At 46.5% G+C, this 17,277-nt stretch overlaps 7 non-coding genes across 7 annotated transcripts; 3 read left to right on the forward strand and 4 right to left on the reverse strand.

Moving 5' to 3' along the window:
• Positions 1-490: 490 nt before the first annotated feature.
• Positions 491-609, forward strand: LOC148631896 (5S ribosomal RNA). The gene has a single exon (XR_015934505.1). It is a non-coding gene; the product is annotated as a 5S ribosomal RNA (ribosomal RNA).
• A 3,780-nt stretch (positions 610-4,389) lies between these two features.
• Positions 4,390-4,531, reverse strand: LOC148631897 (U4 spliceosomal RNA). The gene has a single exon (XR_015934543.1). It is a non-coding gene; the product is annotated as a U4 spliceosomal RNA (small nuclear RNA).
• Positions 4,532-5,871: 1,340 nt separating this feature from the next.
• Positions 5,872-6,013, reverse strand: LOC148631898 (U4 spliceosomal RNA). Its single transcript, XR_015934538.1, has one exon. It is a non-coding gene; the product is annotated as a U4 spliceosomal RNA (small nuclear RNA).
• Positions 6,014-8,287: 2,274 nt separating this feature from the next.
• Positions 8,288-8,369, reverse strand: trnas-uga (transfer RNA serine (anticodon UGA)). Its single transcript has one exon. It is a non-coding gene; the product is annotated as a tRNA-Ser (tRNA).
• A 1,362-nt stretch (positions 8,370-9,731) lies between these two features.
• Positions 9,732-9,813, reverse strand: trnas-gcu (transfer RNA serine (anticodon GCU)). Its single transcript has one exon. It is a non-coding gene; the product is annotated as a tRNA-Ser (tRNA).
• Positions 9,814-11,430: 1,617 nt separating this feature from the next.
• Positions 11,431-11,503, forward strand: trnar-acg (transfer RNA arginine (anticodon ACG)). Its single transcript has one exon. It is a non-coding gene; the product is annotated as a tRNA-Arg (tRNA).
• Positions 11,504-16,482: 4,979 nt separating this feature from the next.
• trnas-aga (transfer RNA serine (anticodon AGA)) lies at positions 16,483-16,564 on the forward strand. The gene has a single exon. It is a non-coding gene; the product is annotated as a tRNA-Ser (tRNA).
• Positions 16,565-17,277: the final 713 nt, after the last annotated feature.

Below are 17,277 nucleotides of genomic sequence, written 5' to 3' on the forward strand. Positions count from 1 at the left end.
TCCGATATGAGTAACACTGGGAAAAGAAAAGAGAGTGCTGGGTCTTCGAAGGAGAACTCTAAGATACCTCAATCGTATATGTATAGCACTACAAAAAAATCGATGGCAACTAAAGGGAAAAGTGAAGCAGCTGCAGGGGCAGCAACAGGGCGGAGGCGCCGCGCGCCCGGCCGACGTGTTGGACCGGTGCGCTTTACGTGCTGAAATAAACACGCGAAAGCCCCGAAATGTTTCCAGAGTGCTGTGCACTGGAGGTTTTTGTCTGGTGAAGACTTGCCTGGTGCTCCTCCGTGCAGATTGTTTGTCCTCCTCCAGTGCGGGACGAGCCAACACAAGGGAGCGCATTCGCCAACATCCAGGCACGCAATGCGATTTGGAAAGCAGCTCCTTTCCAAAGAGTTGCACACGAACGATCCTTCAGTCCCGCTCGGGGGGCACGGAACCCCCGCCACACATAGCTTCAAGTAGCGAGTCAGGCGCCGAGGCTTTCGCTTACGGCCACACCACCCTGAACACGCCCGATCTCGTCTGATCTCGGAAGCTAAGCAGCGTCGGGCCTGGTTAGTACTTGGATGGGAGACTGCCTGGGAATACCAGGTGCTGTAAGCTTTTGCTCTCCCGGCCAGCAGGGGTCGCCGTTGGTGCCGTAGGCTTTGGGAGGAAAACCTGCAGGATGGAAAGGTGATCTATAGCCTCATCTCTAGAGATGTTTTGTTGCTGTGGCATGTGTGTGACCCATATTCAAAAAAAAAAACCCGTCTGTAAAACGAATATCGAAGCTGCCTCTAAATCTGCAAATGAAGATGAGTCGATAAACCACTCGTTTTTCGTATAACTAGACATATATTCATTTGTTACCGATTTCATTCATTGAGCACGGATACAATAGAGGTACAGCCATTCACTGTTTGACATGTCTGCACTGGTACAGAACCGAGCAATCAGAAAACGGGTGAAACTGTCTTTAGACTCAGCATACAGTAACCACTCGGCCACCTCGTCTAGGAAACTGGGCTGTCCTGACATGGGTTGGCGCACTCCAGTTGATCTTTTTCTTTTTTTTCCCTCATACTCGAGGGTCATTTTCCTGTTCCACATGCGATTTCAACATTTTCCTTGGGAGATGTCAAGCCAGCAAGCCACTGCTGTGGTTCAGTGGCCAGTGTGGAGTTCAGTGGCCCTGTTGTACACAGAAAGCACATTGAGCTCCTTGGACATGAAAAGTTCCAGATAAAAGCCATTTGTCATCCTTTCTCTTGGTGTCGATGTTGCTATTGTATGTAAAGGTGGCAACCTGCTCAGCGAGCAGGCGGAGCACACACCGAATGCAGATGTGTCTGAGTGGCGTGTCCAAGTGGCTGCAAAAGGACAGCACTCCCGGGGCGCCGTGGCTTAGTTGGTTAAAGCGCCTGTCTAGTAAACAGAAAATCCTGGGTCCGAATCCCAGCGGTGCCTTTTTTTGTTCTGTGTTCTCGAACAGAACTGGTCATTATGGACAACCGCATACGTCTAGACTTAATTAAATGCAAGTATTCATTTCCTGTCTTGAACGACTTGTTTTTCTTAAAATGGATGCAACTTGCAAAACATGAAATACAAACCTCGCTAATCAGCGCTCGCGGCTGGCAAAAAAAAAAGAAGTCAGTAATGTTTTTTTCTTTAACCTTAAGCCTGCTAATGGAGAAGAACCTAGTCGCCACATCACATACATCCGTTTCAACGATAAGAAGGTAACAACTATCCTCACTCCAGAGTAAATCTCACGTTGAGGGCATATTTTTTTCCACTTTACCATGAGTCGGGCTCAGCTGCACAGAGGCGAGAGCAGAGCAATGAGGTCAGGGGGATAGGGGAGTCACACGCTGGCGGTTTGAACACGCGGAAGATCACTGAGGGATCCACAGTATGTGGACCCTCCGTGCGCCATCATTCCACACTCCAGACTCTGAATCCTGCCATCCGAGTTATGATCTCGGCGGAACCTGAGGTGCAGTTCTTTCTTAAAACGTAATCTGGTGAGCATTTCTAGAATCGTAATTGTATAGATGCAGCCTTTAATATGTTGCTAGGTTAAAATTTATGACTTCTTGAACTTCAGTAGACAACTGCCCTCTTGATTTCGGATTTAATTTCTTTATTACAGGGGCGCTTTTATGATGACAGAGTCAAGTTCAGGTACTTTGCTTGATGGAGGAAGCTCATTTCGGACTCTGTGATCTTCTCACCTGGAAAGGTCTGCTGTACTACTACAAGAGAGAAGTAGAGTCTGGAGGAAGGGACAATTTTATGATGCTTTGGAAGGTAATGTTTTTTTTTTCTTTGAAATCGAAATGAATCTGAATATCAGTGCAAAAGACAAACTCTTGGTTTGGTTTAAAGAGATATGGTTTTAAAACAGACAAAATGTAGAAAACAGGTGCTTCTCACTTTTGGAAAAGAATGGACCGGGGGTAATATTTTACTAGTTGCAGTGCTAAGCTCACTGGGTTACAGCCCTGCAGTGTCACACGAGGGCCAGTGGTGCAATGGATAATGTGTCTGACTATGGATTAGGAGTTTGGAGGTTCGACTCCTGTCTGGCGCTGGTTGTTTTTAAACACATCAGCCTACTCCCTAAGTAGTCTGTGCTACTTACTGCATTGTAATCGTACCCAGTAAGAGATTTCCTTCATGTGAATGAACTGCACCTGACAGCTTTAGAAAAACACCTGGGCTCAGTACGGTGCTGAGAGCTCAAGTTGTGTATAATGTAATAATTTAAGTAGAATAGATTCTAATAATATAATGATCCAGTGTGTTGCACTACTTCACTGCTTCACTGCTCTATGCCGTCTGGAAATAAATCCTCAGACAACTTACTGCCCTGGGCATGTACCAATAAATTACAGGAGCACATCTATATATCACTGCGTTGAAGCAGGAGACACAATCACTGCAAATACATCCTAAATACAGTGTTCCAGCACCTTTGACCTCATCCAGAACGTATCATTTCTTGAAAGGAATTGCTGTCCGAATGCACATCTGAATCCCAAACAGAATCTCTAGTAAAATACGATCATTTGTGAAACAGGTAAATGTCTCAGGGGCCCATTCCTCATTCTCAAGACACATGTATGCAGTACGTACACCATGCATTGAGCAATAGGGATTAAAGACACCACAGGTAAGGTTAGAAGACCTTCTGACTATATTCTAAAATATTGGACTCATATTCTTATGATGGCAGACATGATGCTGTGTTTAAAACCGGGGTTAATGGACATTATATGACTGTCAATTCTGTTTTGTTTTGGAGACTCTTGGCTGCCTATGTGGTACAGTGCAGCGTGAAGAAAACATTTTCCAAAACTGTGTCAGCTCAAAAGTTGTAAGAAAATCTTTCCAGCTGCTTTAACTCTCTTCATTTTTGTCATTTAATTGTCTGTCGGCATTATGTAGCAGCGTTGCATGACAACCCATCTCACCACGGAAAGGAACCTAACAGCTTTTGTAAGAGAGGAGAAAAGGACCTGGCCCGTACGGGACTCGAACCCACAACCTTGGTGTTATTAGCTCTAACCAACTGAGCTAACCAGCCTCACGACAGCAATCCTCTCTGTGCTGCAAAAAATCAGACTCAGGGAATTTCTTTTGCCCTCCTTTGAATTGAAAGCCGTGTAATTCAGTGTACGGGCTTTCTCGTGCAGTTTTATAGTTCTTGTAACCCAAATCCTACACTGGCGTGAAGTGACCCCCCATTTCACAGCATTTTTCAGCTGATTTAAAATGTACCTAAAGGAGAAGCATTATTGAAGACCATCAATTACCAAGAGCTTTTGTCAAAGGTTTTGGTGGTCATTTTTAATGACCACAGAGCGCTGTGACCTCGGTTTTACATCTCATCCAAGAGACAGCGCCCTTTTACAACACAGCGTCTCCGTCACTATGCTGGGGCATTGGGACCCGCACAGACCTCAGGGTGAGCGCCCCCCCGCCGGCACCATTAACACCGCTTCCAGCTGGAAACTTTGTTTTTCCCTGTAGCTCACCCTCATCCGGGTACTGACCTGGCTCACACCTGCTTAGCTTCAGTGGGTTTTCAGTTGCGAGTTGCAAGGGGATGCAAGTGATGGAGCCGCTCGCTGCAAAAGCCACTGCTTTGGCTGGGAATCGAACCAGAGCCTCCCGTGTGAGAAGCGAGAATTCTACCACTGAACCAACAATGCTCAGTGCCCAGGCCTTCAAAAAAGACGCTTCTTTGGTACTCTGTTAAAAAAGCGTTGACATTACCTCTTTCAAAAGGCTTCACTTTCCTAGTCACATTCCAAGGCTCATTGAACCCGGGCTGTTTCCTCCAGCGGTATAGTATTGCAGTTAGACAGCACGATGCCTGCAAGACTATGTCACGCACTGACGAGACTGTCAAAAATTGCTTTCGACGATTGTATTGCAAACCGGCGGAAGCGGGGTATTGGGAAAAGTTTTCAACTAGCAATAATTGCGCCTCGGCTAAACCTCACAGGCTACGATACTGCCACTGCGCAAAGCTGACGGTTGCCAGGCAACCGCGGGGATCCTATGGAAATCGTTATCGATCGTCTCAAGGCATGTCGTTGCGGTAACGCTTCATATTTGTCGTCTTCTTCTTCTTCTAGCTTGAGGTTTTGAAGAATTTCATGACAGACAAGGGCTCCGTCGGGAACAAAGGGCGTTGTGAGAAAACCGTTGCTTATTTTCAGCAGCAGAAATACAACCCTTTAAATACAAGATGACAGAACAATGACGAAGGGCATGCCGGGAGGAACTCATGCACTACAGAGGAAAGGGGGCGGGCACGTACAGTTCACATTCAAGCCACAAGTACTCTTCTCGGATGTTGCATAAACAAATCCTAACGTCCTGAAAGCATTGCAGCATGTTTGTGTCCCACTTCCCGTGGCTGCAGGACGATTGACACGAACGGACAAACACAATTTGTGGCGTTTAGCGTGACATAGTCTTGCAGGCATCGTGCTGTCTCACTGCAATACTATACCGCTGGAGGAAACAGCCCGGGTTCGATGAGCCTTGGAATGTGACTAGGAAAGTGAAGCCTTTTGAAAGAGGTAAAGCACTGCACAACGGAAGTGAGGGAGAATCTTACAGGGGATTCTGAGCGGTGTCTGCATACACGCAGCCCGATACGGGTGCTGAAAGCTTGAGCTACTCTCAATGTCATGCTGCCTTTCCTCGGAGTAAATCTGTTACATTGAAAGAATGCTTCTCGCAGGTTCAAAAAGGGAGGTCCCTTGTTAATTGGAGAAATCAATGATTTCGAATGAATTCTGTATGCGTTAAAAGACAGCTATACACAGAAAACATGCAGGACACTGCTCATGATGTTTCCCGAGCCGAAACACAGTGCGTTTTTACAAGCCATCTGACAAAGCCCGCCCACTGAAAACTGCAGCAGATCGTGTAAAGACGTTCAACTTTGTAACTACTGCACGCACAGGAAGCAGAATAAATTCCTCTTTTCAAACTGTCAAAGGTTTGCTTTGCGAACGCTGCAGGACATCGCACAATCTCTTTTGAACGGGGACAAACGATTTCTTATGGGGCGCAGTAAGACAAGTACAGACAATTAAAAAGCTCCACTCATGCCGACGATGCAGCATGAAGAAGCGCAACCTAACGTTTGACAGACAAAAGCCGGGCGCCCTACGAGCAATATGAAATCAAACTGACAGCACACGGCGTTTCGCGCTGACTCAAAAGTGATCTCGACAGACGCTGTTCTCTGCATAACGCTGAAAGAGCTATAGAGCGTTTCTGTTGAGACGTAAGAAGCTTGTTTCTTTCTACCATGATGTTACAATGACAAAATCTGTCTTTAAACACCTTGCTCAGTCTCTGACGAGACTGTCGAAAATTGTTTTCGCCGATTGTATTGCAAACCGGCGGAAGCGGGGTATTGGGAAAAGTTTTCAACTAGCAATAATCGCGCCTCGGCTATACCTCACAGGCTACGATACTGCCACTGCGCAAAGCTGACGGTTGCCAGGCAACCGCGGGGATCCTATGGAAATCGTTATCAATCGTCTCATGGCATGTCGTTGCTGTAACGCTTCATATTTTCGGCCGGACACTTCCCGCCCCCCAAAGAAAAGAGCGCCAATCAGATAGGCGGAGACCGAGGACTCACAGAGCAGACGGCCACAGTCGCCATAATAAGAGCGATTGTGAGCGATTTTGTTTTCTCTCTTTGACCAGCCCAGCTGCGCCCCACCCGAAGGCAGGGAAGCACAAAAATTGTATGGAACTCATTCATGCTCCTCTCCATGGAAATCTTTAGTAAAAGGCTCTTGGCTGCCTATGTTGTTCAGTGCAGCGTGAAGGAAACATTTTCCAAAACTGTGTCAGCTCAAAAGTTGTAAGAAAACCTCTCCAGGTGCTTTAACTCTCTTCATTTTTGTCATTTAATGTGACACTCGATGTATAACTGGAGCCTCACATATGCAAATGGTGAGGCTCCAGTTCGACACCCAGTTCCACACCACTTTACAGTATATGACAAAAGCATGGCAGACTGTGCCGGACCAGCTGGTAACTTCCACTTATTTTGACCATATTAAACATTGGAAATCTTTCCACTTGCATTTGTGACACTTGATTTTGGCTCCACCTAAGACACTCTTAAATCTTCAAACACTTTTCTCTTCTCTCGCAACACACTTGTCTGTCGGCACTGTAGAGGTTTTGATGGGTTTACTGAGACAATTATTAATTGTAGCAGTAATCACGAGGTTGTTCGTTGGGGCTTTTAGAAAATCAATCGTCAGAACAACTAACAACGCACACACACGGGTTCAATACACGGGATACATTTATTAATATAACTGTGCACCAAACATATACTAGTCTGCCTGGATACGAGAGGCAGACCTTACGGTGAGGGTTATCAATATACAAGGTATATAATCTCGAAGAGATGCAAACACAAAGAGATACACAACAGAGAATATATGTCAATATATCGTTCGGTTACCAAATCGCTAATCAGTGTTATTACCCACTGTTACTCTAAACTCGGAAGTAAATACATTACTCATGAATTAAATTGATAACAACTTGTGTTGAGGTACAATTAAATTCTCGAGACGCAATGTAGAACATGGGGTTTACTTATCCATTGTGTTTGGATTTGGAGTTTCCCGGCACGAACACCAAACCAGCTGACAGGCTATGTTGCAGCCTCTGTTCCAGCGGTTGTCCAATGGGCGTTGTGTCGGCGTCCTCTGGCTACCGGCCAGCCAGTCAAGGTGCAGCTCGGAGTAGGACGGGCGGAGGAATCTAACTGCGGCGCGCAGGGCAGTCGTTGCTCCGAGGGGATCTACCAGCAGTCCGGCTGGCTAGTAGAAAGTCTCTATGCACAGAGTGTGACCGCGAGTCCTCACAAGTCACTCTTTTGCCTGGGAAGAAACTGGTTCGTTCCCGGTCCAGCGCTGCTTCTGAATAAGCTATTCAGGTTGTCGACGAGGGTCCAACTGTAGGCTGCCGTTGATCAAGCGGAGCATTCACGTTGGTAGAATTCTGAGTACGTACGGGATCCTCGGCCTCGCGCTTTGAACAAAGTCCAAGTCCTTTTGCAGACAACGGCAGATGTCACGTGATTGTCTCTGAGGATGCGCGAAAATGGCCAAGGAGAGCCCAGAACTGAGCTTGCGCTCCCTTTTTGATCAAGACCCAGATGTGTGCTGATTGGTTGAGAGTTTGGCGGGCATTGGAGACCCACGTGGTATTACCACGCCCTGCCAGTCCCTGATTGGTTGGTCAAGGTGAGATATAAGTCACTTACTCTTGACACTTAGGAATGCAGTCCAGATGTCCATTCGGCACTCCCTAGACTGATAGGCGCCAATGGATGACCATTGATCATGATAGCCAGGCTCAGCTAATTGCATCCCCGTCTGGGAGCTTGCTTCTTATCACAAGAAAACACTCTTAAATCAGCTCGCATGAATTATTTCTCTGTGGCTGCACCACAGAGATGGAGGGTGAGATGGGGCCTCTTTTAGGAGCATACCAACGCTTAATTCTGTCTTATTAACAAGCATTGCCGCTACAGCACTATGTGGCAGCGTTGCATGACAACCCATCTCACCACGGAAAGGAACCTAACAGCTTTGGTAAGAGAGTAGAATTACCTGAAGAACTGCTTTCCATGGAAGCAGGACCAAGCGATGTAGCATTTTTATAGTACCAGGAAAGGAGAAGCGGCACTTCGCCTTTGCCGCACAGGCACAAGGTGACGTGCGGCAGACGCCGTAGTCGGCAGGATTCGAACCTGAGCGGGGAGTCCCCAATGGATTTCAAATCCATCGCCTTAACTACTCGGCCACGACTACAGCGAGCTCGCCGCCGCCGCATTCCTCCTATAATCTAACACGGAGTGTGAGGTGGCTGCGGAAACTTTATTAAAGTCGCTCTCCGTTAAAAAAAAAATACCTTTCACAAGATACATGCCGGCAGACAGACACGCCTCAGAGGGTTTAAGGCTGGCTTCACGTTCAAATGATAAAGTCTCCCCGTCCGGATGTCAAAATGCAACTTTGGCAGACAGAAAAAACATCAACAAACCACAAATGTGGACAAGGATTTTACAAGCTGCACCACACTGCACTTTCAAAAGCATTTACATTCGTGTTAGACGCAGGAATTGTCTTTGTTTTGCGCGCTTACGAACGCCATAGAAAACGAAACAAAACAAAAGCCCTCAGCTCCTGTACTTGATTATAATGCCGTTACGTGTCGAAGCAGGAATATACGTCATCTTACCACTGCAACATGGGGAATAGAGGGAAATGAACACACGCTACGAATCGTCTCAATCACTCCCTAGAGTCGTAAGGCACATTGAAGGGTGCACCCCCATCATTAATCGTTGGGCCTCTGTAAAAGGAAAGCTGTTGAGCAGTCTTTGAAACAGCTCGGATGAAACACTTGATTGCTTCCATGTGCATCTGGAGCCCACTTCTTATTTTCACTTCACGCCGCCCAAAGCATTTCTAAAACAGGAGATTCGCGTTTGGGAATGCGCCCTGCCCTACAAATAAAACAGGTCTACGGGTCTGAAACCTGCTCCACGGAAAACAGTTCTGTTGCGCTTTTGATCAAAGGGAGATTCTCTGTTCTTACTTTTTGATTACATAACACCCAAAGGGGCTTCTTTGGAGCTGGATTCCAACCAGCATCCTAAAGTTTCTTGGCGGTATCCTTTACAGTCCTCTGTTTGGTCGACAAGGAACAGAAGGGGGCAGCTTTCCTCACACATACAGTGCAATGTACTGTAGTGTTCCCCTTCATTGAATTCGCAGTTCTGCATCAGACCTCTAACTCGTTTCCTTAGCTTGGATTTAAGCCACGAAGCAGGCTTCTACTGTATAAACATCTAGAGGAATCACAAACTATTTGAGAGGCCATCATCCCAGGGGGAACTGACAAAGTCTATCCCTAAACACCTAGCGCAGTCTCTCGAGAGACTGTCAAAAATCGCTTTCTCCGTTTGTGCTGCAAGTAAGTGAAAACGCGGTCTCAACCCAGAGCCACTTGGCAGCAGCGGCACGTAAATACTGTTACTACCACTGCTCGATACCAACGTTAGCCTACTATACCATGTTCAGCCACCGCTAGGAAATGTACGGCTCTAGTACTGGAGCAAACAACAGGAGGGCCAAAGGCACACGGGCACACATGTCAGACATGGAGAGTGACAAGGATGGGATTCGACCCCATGTGTGCAGAGCACAATGGATTAGCAGTCCATCGCCTTAACCACTCGGCCACCTCGTCAACAAAACTGGGCTGTCCTGACATGGGTTGGCGCACTCCAGTTGATCTTTTTCTTTTTTTTCCCACATACTCGAGGGTCATTTTCCTGTTCCACATGCGATTTCAACATTTTCCTTGGGAGATGTCAAGCCAGCAAGCCACTACTGTGGTTCAGTGGCCAGTGTGGAGTTCAGTGGCCCTGTTGTACACAGAAAGCACATTGAGCTCCTTGGACATGAAAAGTTCCAGATAAAAGCCATTTGTCATCCTTTCTCTTGGTGTCGATGTTGCTATTGTATGTAAAGGTGGCAACTTGCTCAGCGAGCAGGCGGAGCACACACCGAATGCAGATGTGTCTGAGTGGTGTGTCCAAGTGGCTGCAAAAGGACAACACTACCGGGGAGCCATTGCTTAGTTGGTTAAAGCGCTTGTCTCTTAAACAGGAGATCCTGAGTCCGAATCCCAGTGGTGCCTTCTTTGTTCTGTCTTCTCGAACAGAACTGGTCCTTACAGACAACCGCCTACGGCTAGACTTAATTAAATGCAAGTTTCCTGTCTTTAACGCGACTTGTTTTTCTTAAAATGGATGGAACTTGCAAAACATGAAATACAAACATTGCTAATCAGCGCTAGCGGCTGGCAAAAAAAAAGAAGTCAGCAATGTTTTTTTTCTTTAACCTTAACCCTGCTAATGGAGAAGAGTTAAACGACCGAGTCTATGCAGCTTAAACGGTGCTCATGTCGGGTTCTTAGCTGAAAGGGTGGTAAATCACGCTCACCCCAGTCCTTAATCTTTTAAAAGGATACAAAATTGAACCTAGTCGCCACATCACATACATCCTGTTCAACGATAAAAAGGTGACATCTATCCTCGATCCAGAGTAAATCCCACGATGAGGGCATATTTTTTTCCACTTTACCATGAGTCGGGCTCAGCTGCACAGAGGCGAGAGCAGAGCAATGAGGTCACGGGGACAGGGGAGTCACACGCTGGCGGTTTAAACACGCGGAAGAAAACTGAGGGATCCACAGTATGTGGACCCTCCGTGCGCCATCAGTCCGCACTCCGGACTCTGAATCCTGCCATCCAAGTTAAGATCTCGGCGGAACCTGAGGCGCAGTTCCTTCTTAAAACGTAATCTGGTGAGCATTTCTAGAATCGTACTTGTATAGATGCAGCCTTTAATGTGTTGCTAGGTTAAAATTGATGACTTCTTGAACTTCAGTAGGCAACTGCCCTCTTGATTTCGGATTTAATTTCTTTATTACAGGGGCGCTTTTATGAAGACAGAGTCATGTTCAGGTACTTTGCTTGATGGAGGAAGCTCATTTCGGACTCTGTGATCTGCTCACCTGGAAAGGTCTGCTATACTACTACAAGAGAGAAGTAGAGTCTGGAAGAATGGAAAATTTTATGATGCTTTGGAAGATAATGTTTTTTTTTCTTTGAAATCGAAATGAATCAGAATATCAGTGCAAAAGACAAACTCTTGGTTTGGTTTAAAGAGATATGGTTTTAAAACAGACAAAATGTAGAAAACAGGTGTTTCTCACTTTTGGAAAAGAATGGACCGGGGGTAATATTTTACTAGTTGCAGTGCTGATCTCACTGGGTTACAGTCCTGCAGTGTCACACCAGGGCCAGTGGCGCAATGGATAACGCGTCTGACTACGGATCAGGAGATTGCAGGTTCGACTCCTGCCTGGCTCGGGTTGTTTTTAAACGCATCGGGCTGCTCCCTAAGTAGTCTGTGCTACTTACTGCATTGTAATCGTACCCAGTAAGAGATTTCCTTCATGTAAATGAACTGCACCTGACAGCTTTAGAAAAACACCTGGGCTCAGCGTTGCTGTTCTAATTAGCACGCACTGCATCGGCTATGAGCCCGAACCTTTCAATTATTCCGATCAGTAAGTCAACACGTAGTCCACATGAACGGTAGAAATATTCTCTTGTTTGTATAGAACTGAATGTCCCTGACAATGTACTGTTAGTTTTAATTGAAGAACGGCATTTGTGTTCAAATATACCAGACAAGTTTATGTAACTGCTCATGCGACACTCAGTTGTAATTAGTCAAGAAGTAAAGTCGAACAACAGCTGCGGGTTTGATTCTGAACGTATGAGATTGCAGCGCCTTTTACTTCCATTGACAAATGATAGAGATTCGAAGAGAGATCCTTCAGACCAGCAAGCAAACCCACGGCTATTTCGGTTTTCTATCTAGGCAACGTTGGTGTCTGCAATAGCATACATGAAAGCGTGATGCAATTTCTGTGGCTACATTTGTTGCACGTCATGCACAGTAACAGTGTTTCTAACACCAAATAAAAAGTCAACAATTAGCGATCACGCCTTCTCCTCAGTTAACCCACTGAAACCCTTGCTGTTAACAGTTCTTTACTGCGTGCTTTACCGGCACCTACATATCGTGTCGGTTCTTTCAGCTTTATTCATTAGGTTTTCAAAGGCATAAGTAGAGCACCAGAGGTGCGATCGCAAAATGTGTAGTTATCTGAAGAATTGATTTCCATGGCAGCGGGTCCAAGCGATTTCGCGTTGTTATAGTACCAGGAAAGGAAAAGCGGCACTTCGCCTCTGCCGCGCAGGCACAAGGCGACGTGCGGCAGACGCCGGAGTCGGCAGGTTTCGAACCTGCGCGGGGAAGCCCCAACGCATTTCGAGCCCATCGCCTTAACCACTCGAGCACGACAAATGCGAGCTCGCCGCCGCCGCATTCCTCCTATAATCAAACACGGACTGCGATTTGGCTGCGGAAACCTTTTTAAAGTTGCTCTCCGTTAAAAAAAATACCTTTCACAAGATTCGTGCCGGCAGACAGACACGCCTCAGAGGGTTTAAGGCTGGCTTCACGTTCAAATGATAAAGTCCCCCAGTCCGGATGTCAAAATGCAACTTTGGCAGACAGAAAAAACATCAACAAACCAAAAATGTGGACAAGGATTTTACAAGCTGCACCACACTGCACTTTCAAAAGCATTTACATTCGTGTTAGACGCAGGAATTGCCTTTGATTTGCGCGCCTACGAACGCCATGGAAAACGAAACAAAACTAAAGCCCTCAGCTACTGCACTTGATTATAATCCCGTTACGTGTCGAAGCAGGAATTTACGTCATCCTACCACTGCAACACGGGGAATAGAGGGAAATGAGCACAAGCTACGAATTGTCTCTAATCAGTCCCTACAGTTGTAAGACGCCTGGAAGCGTGCACCCCCATCATTAATCTTTGCGCATCTGTGCAAGGTAAACTCTGCAGCAGTCTCTGCAACGGCTCAAAGGAAACACGTGATTGATTCCATGTGCATCTGGGGTTCATTTCTTATTTACATTTAATTCAAAGGGAAAGGCTTGGGTCAGTTTCAGACGGCCTCCAACAGCGAGATTCAAGCGCCCCACCTTCAGCCCAATCTGCGCCGCCAGAACGCCAACGGCTCCTCTGGTCTTTGGGGTGCAGTTGTGACCCCGTAACCTAAAGTGTTGGTGGCAGACAAATGGAGACTAACAGGTGATGTCCTAGGACATGACTACATTGTGACACTCGGTGGGGATGGTGACCATTGCTTGGAAAAGAGTGCGAGGCCCCTTTAGAAAAACATTTTGTTAACAGGCATTCTGCCTCAGCCTAAACACCTATAGCTTGCAAAGCGCATGCTATTAGACAGGCACCTCTGCAAGACCTTAAGAGTCTCTTAAACTAGTGATAGTAAGGTGTTCCCAATGGGCGATGTTCGGCTTTCAAATCATCTCTCCGTGGAAGCGCCGAGATGCAGCTGTTTAAGGTTTAGAAGCAGCTGACTGTTTCACTACCTAGCTGATCACTGTTAGTCAGGGAACTCAGAGGTAAAAAGCCTGTCTGAGAGACAATTCGCCGTCGATCAGTTCAATATGTTCCGTACCAGCTCGGCGCACCTGAGATCATCTTGGTAGCCGTGTAGCTCAGATGAGTGAGAGCGTGTGTGTGTGTACTACCGTGATTGGATGCCGGTCCTTCTCAGGTCACAGTAAACCTTCTGCTGCCTAACTTCCCTAATTTTGGGGATCCCTTTGAAAAAGCAAAGGAAAAAAAAAACTGGCTCTTCATCAGCGTGATCGACCCCACTCAGTGTGCCGCAGTGGCCTAATGGATAAGGCACTGGCCTCCTAAGCCAGGGATTGTGGGTTTGAGTCCCATCTGGGGTGCTCCTGTCCCTTTTTGAGTGTACAAATGTCCTTGTGATTTGTGAAGCTGCAACCCCACCTTACTCAGTGAGCGTCTCTGCTTTTCTCTCACATACAGTTGGGAGAAAAACTTTTGTAAACAGCCCTTCGGAATGATGTGGATTTCTGCATGAATGGCTCCTAACATGTGATCTTATCTTTATCTAAGTCATAATAATTAATAAAGAGAGTCTGATTTCACAAACAACACACGCCCAACATTTGACATTGCTGTTTCTTTATTGACCAAATGGTTTAAACAATCAAGGTCATTGATGGAAAAAGTACGTGAACCCTTATATTAAGGAGCTAGTGGAACCTCCTTTATTGACAAAAACCTCAACCCCCACTTTCTGTAGCGGCTGGTCAGACCTGAGCAGCGGTTAGGAGGTATTTTGGCCTATTCCTCTATGCAAAACTGTTTCAGTTCATGTATATTTTTGGGATGTCTTGCGCTGAACGGCCTGCTTCAGATCACGCCACAGCACTTCAATGGGATTGGGGTCAGGACTCTTACTTGGCCATCCCAAAATACGGAATTTCTTCTGTTTCAGCCACTCTGTTGTTGATGTACTCCTTTATTTTTGTCATGTTGCATGACCCAGCGTCTTTCGAGTTTTAGATCACAGGCAGACACCCTGACATTCTGCTGTAGAATTTCCAAATACATCTTGGAATTCATCGGTCCCTCAATGATTGCAAGCCGTACAGCATCCGCCATGCTTCCCAGGTGGGATGAGGTTTTGGAGTTGGTATGCAGAGTTTTGTTATCTCCAAACATAATGCTGTGCACATTTACCAACAAGTTCAACTTTTGTCACGTCTGTCCACAGAACATTGTTCCAGGAGTTGCTGTGGAACATCCATGTGGTCTTTAGCAAACTTGAGAGGGGCAGTGGTGTTTTTTTTTGGGGGGAGAGCAGTGGTTTCCTCCGTGGTGACCTCGCATGATCACCACTCCTGTTCAGATTTCTTCTTATGGTGGACTCATGAACACAGACGTAAGACAAAGTCAACCACCTGTTCGCTAGATCCCATCCCCACTCAGCTAGTCAAAGATTCCCTCGAAGGACTGGCAGGACCTATAATTAGTATGATGAATACATCGCTTGCGTCAGGCGTTGTACCTGATCAATTTAAGGTAGCGGTTGTTAGACCGCTCCTTAAGAAGTCAAATTTGGATCCACAAGTTCTTAACAACTACAGGCCTGTCTCAAAGGTCCCATTTCAATCTTAAAGTCTTGAGAGAATAGTTGTTGCCCAACGTCAATCGTATCTGGATTCAAATAATATACTTGAGAAATTTCAGTCTGGTTTCTGAAACAGCATTAACAAGAGCCTTAAGTTATATTCTCTTAGCTACTGATAGGCGGAATGCAACAGTGCTAGGTTGCAACAGTGCTAGGAATGCAAACGTTAGGTTGCGCTTCTTCATGCTGCATCGTCGGCATGAGTGGAGCTTTTTAAACGTCTGTACTTAGTGCGCCTCATAAGAAATCGTTTGTCCCCGTTCAAAAGAGATTGTGCGATGTCCTGCAGCGTTCGCAAAGCAAACCTTTGACAGTTTGAAAAGAGGAATTTATTCTGCTTCCTGTGCGTGCAGTAGTTACAAAGTTGAACGTCTTTACACTATCTGCTGCAGTTTTCAGTGGGCGGGCTTTGTCAGATGGCTTGGAAAAACACACTGTTTCGGCTCGGGAAACATCATGAGCAGTGTCCTGCATGTTTTCTGTGTATAGCTGTCTTTTAACGCATACAGAATTCATTTGAAATAATTGATTTCTCCAATTAAGAAAGGTCCCTTAAAGGATGAGTCAAAGTAACGTCTAATCGGATTAGTTTCCTTAGAGGTGGTTCAGAGTTTGCTCAAGAGTTTACCTTTCACAGATGCGCAAAGAAGAAAATTGGGGGTGCATGCTTTAAGGCGCCTTACAGCTGTAGGGAGCGATTCGAGACGATTCGTGGCGTGTGTTCGTTCCCATATGCCGTACGCCTCGGGGTGCAGTGCTAGGATGACGTACAATACCGCTTGGGCACGTAACAGCGTTATATGCAAGTGCGGGACGTGAGGGTTTTCGTTTGTTCGTTTTGTTTTGCTCTGCTTTGCTTTGTTTTGCTTTCCATCGCGTTGGTAAGAGCGTAAATAAAAAGGCGATTCCTGCGTCTACCACTAATGTAAGAGCTATTTCAAATGCGGCGTGGTGCGGCTTTTGAAATGCTTGTGGGCATTTCTCTGTTGTTGATTCTTTTTTTGTGTGTAACAAAGTGGCATTTTCATGTCCGGACGGGGAGACTTTATCATTCCGACATGAAGCCACCCTTAAGTCCTCTGAGGCGTGTCTGTCTGCAAGGCTTGTATTTTGGAAATGTTTTTTTGAAACGGAGAACGACTTTGAAATAGGCTTCCGCCGGCGCCTCGCGATCCAGGTAAGATTGTAGCAAGAACGCAGCGGCGGCGGGGCTTGCTGTAGTCGTGGCCGAGTGGTTAAGGCGATGGACTAGAAATCCATTGGGGTCTCCCCGCGCAGGTTCGAATCCTGCCGACTACGTTGTCCGCCTCCAGTCGGTGTGTTCCGGCGCAAGCAAAGAAGCGCGCCTCCTTGCTGTTCCTGGTGGTTTTAAAACGCCCAATCGCTTGTACCCGCTGCCTTGGAAATAAGTTCTTCAGCGTCCGCGAATGACATTTTGCATCTGGAAGCAGATGTCGACGCGTTTTGCACAGAGCACCAAAAAACCGTCTTTTTTGAAGGCCCAGACACTGAGCATTGGTGGTTCAGTGGTAGACTTCTTGCCTGCCACGTGGGAGGCTCGGGTTCGATTCCCGGCCAATGCAGTGGCTTTTGCAGCGAGCAGCTCCATCACTTGCATCCCCTTGCAACTCGCAACTGCAAACCCACTGAAGCTAAGTAGGTGCGAGCCAGGTCAGTACCCGAATGAGGGTGAGCTACAGGGAAAAACAAAGCTTCCAGCTGGAAGCGGTGTTAATGGTGCCGGCGGGGGGGCACTCACCCTGAGGTCTGTGCGGGTCCCAATGCCCCAGTATAGTGACGGAGATGCTGTGTTGTAAAAGGGCGCTGTCTTTTGGATGAGATGTAAAACCGAGGTCACAGCGCTCTGTGGTCATTAAAAATGACCACCAAAACCTTTGACAAAAGCTCTTGGTAATTGATGGTCTTCAATAATGCTTCTCCTTTAGGTACATTTTAAATCAGCTGAAAAATGCTGTGAAATGGGGGGGCACTTCAGGCCAGTGTAGGATTTG

Source organism: Lepisosteus platostomus, unplaced genomic scaffold (assembly GCF_059453375.1).
Source record: "Lepisosteus platostomus isolate fLepPlt1 unplaced genomic scaffold, fLepPlt1.hap1 Scaffold_72_H1, whole genome shotgun sequence".
In the NCBI taxonomy this organism is placed as follows: Eukaryota; Metazoa; Chordata; class Actinopteri; order Semionotiformes; family Lepisosteidae; genus Lepisosteus; species Lepisosteus platostomus.